The following is a 2076-nucleotide window of genomic DNA, read 5'->3' as shown; positions in this document are numbered from 1 at the left end:
CCCGCCTGCGCCCCCCGCCGCGCTCTCTGAGCTCCAGCCCAGAGCTCCAGGCGGCCGGTGCTCGCCTGGCCTCCTCCCGGGCCCACGAATTGATCCCTCCTGGAGCCAGCTGTGCTAGGAGGGTCGGGGAGCGAGGATTGGGAAAAGGTGGGAGAGAGAGGGCTGCTTAGGGAACCTCATACGGGTGGCACAAGGCTAAGGCCTGTCTTCCTCGCAAGGTGTCCCTGTTCCTGCCCCTCCGTCTCTTTCATTTGCCACGGTTCAAGTGCCCTGTCACGTCTCTTAAGAAGAACCCCCTGTGCCGAGCAAGACCTGTGAGCGGACATTGGTGAACACGCCAGAGGCCTTTGGAGATCTCCCAGTGCCCCCTGAGCCCACTGTGTTACCCACTATCCTCGTGAGGCTGAGGACTTGGGAAGAGGCCTGCTTCTTAGGCTGGGGCTGCCCTCTGGGGAGCTGCCCACCAAGAGGTTGAGTCCAGTGAGGCAGGAACCAGGAGAGACAGGGGGAAGGTTGAGAAGGCCATTTAGGGTCAAGACGGGATGTGAAATCAGAGGTCCCCAAAGGCTCCATGGCACAGAGGGCCCACCAACATGAGCTGAGGCTCCCAACCCTTTTCTGACACCCCTAGCCCCTCATTTGATATTCTCCGTTTATGGAGAGAAGGTTGAGAGAAACTGATGGTCCATTAGTGAAAGCGTAGACACTCACTCACTCGCACTGTGAAGGTTGACTGCATTTTAATAAAAAATGGGGGAAGAAAAATCTTTTTAGTTTTTCTGGGTTTTCTTATTCTCTCTCTTCTAATTCCTTTGGTGATTTTTCCAAAGCAGACTTCTTAGGAAATGTATTAAAGGATGTAAAAATCAAATAACAAGATACATTACAGATTGACGGCATAGAGCACTAGCCTATGTGTAATTTGGTTTCAGAATTTCCTCAGACTGCTGACTGCGGAAGAGCAGGCATTTATTTACGCATGGCAAAAATGCTCAACAGAGGCAGGGGCAATGGTAGGGTGGATCTGCGGTTTGTTCGTTTGTTGTTGTTGTTGTCATTGTTGCTGCTGCTGCTGCTGCTGCTTAGTGTTTTTAGAAACAGAGCCTCACTTTTTCTCCCAGGCTAGAGTGCAGAGCTGCAACCATAGCTCACTATACCCTCAAACTGCTGGGCTCAAGCAATCCTCTCCAGCTCAGCCTACCAAGTAGGTGGGATGATGGGTGTGGACCACCATGCCAGGCTAATTTTTTCATTTTTTTGTAGAGACAAGGTCTTGCTCTGTTGCCCAGGCTGGAGTGCAGTGGTGCAATCATGGCTCACTGCAGCCTCAAATTCCTGGACTCAAGGGATCCTCTTGCCTCAGCCTCCCAAAGTGCTGGGGTTACAGACATGAGCCACCACACCTGGCCAAAATATGCGGTTTTGTTGAAGATGCTGCCTGCTTCAATGCATGTTTTGCAAGTCGTGTAAGGAATCTAGGGTCTAGACCAATGACTAATATGGGAGTCATGTTGGAGCCTGAAGCAAAAGAAAAATGTGAGCCCTTAGACACACTTATGAAAATATCCTCCCATATTTTGAACCAAGTGGAAAGGCTAATAAAAGCTCTACAATCACGTCAAGACTTTATCTAAATCCCCATGCTCCCCATTCTATGCCCATCCCATTGTGAACCCTCATAAACCCATATGGCAAGAAATGGCCAAGGTACCCAGGAATCTTGGACTGATTGGAAACAACTGTCCCCATTGCACACACAAAAAATTTTTCATTAAAGCTGGTTTATCTTCATTATTGAGTTTTTTGGCACTTCCTTCAATTCTGTGCCTAAGGTGCCTCACTCCCCTATCCTACTCCCGGCCCATATAGAGATCTTGGCTATCTGACCCACCATTTCCGGTTTGTCTCATGATGGTCTAGTGCCCCCTAGAGGCTGCTGTGCCGGCAAGACCCTTGCTGGGGTCCCCAATGCAGCTGTGGCCCAGTCCTCTCCGCCACCGCCCTCTCACCAATTCTGGAAAGGTTCCTGGTATTCCTGTCTCTGCTTCGACACTCTTCCACCCTAGCTGCAGTCAC

This window comes from Colobus angolensis, unplaced genomic scaffold, assembly GCF_000951035.1.
Source record: "Colobus angolensis palliatus isolate OR3802 unplaced genomic scaffold, Cang.pa_1.0 Scaffold107, whole genome shotgun sequence".
NCBI lineage: Eukaryota > Metazoa > Chordata > Mammalia > Primates > Cercopithecidae > Colobus > Colobus angolensis.
This window is presented reverse-complemented; position numbering follows the sequence as displayed.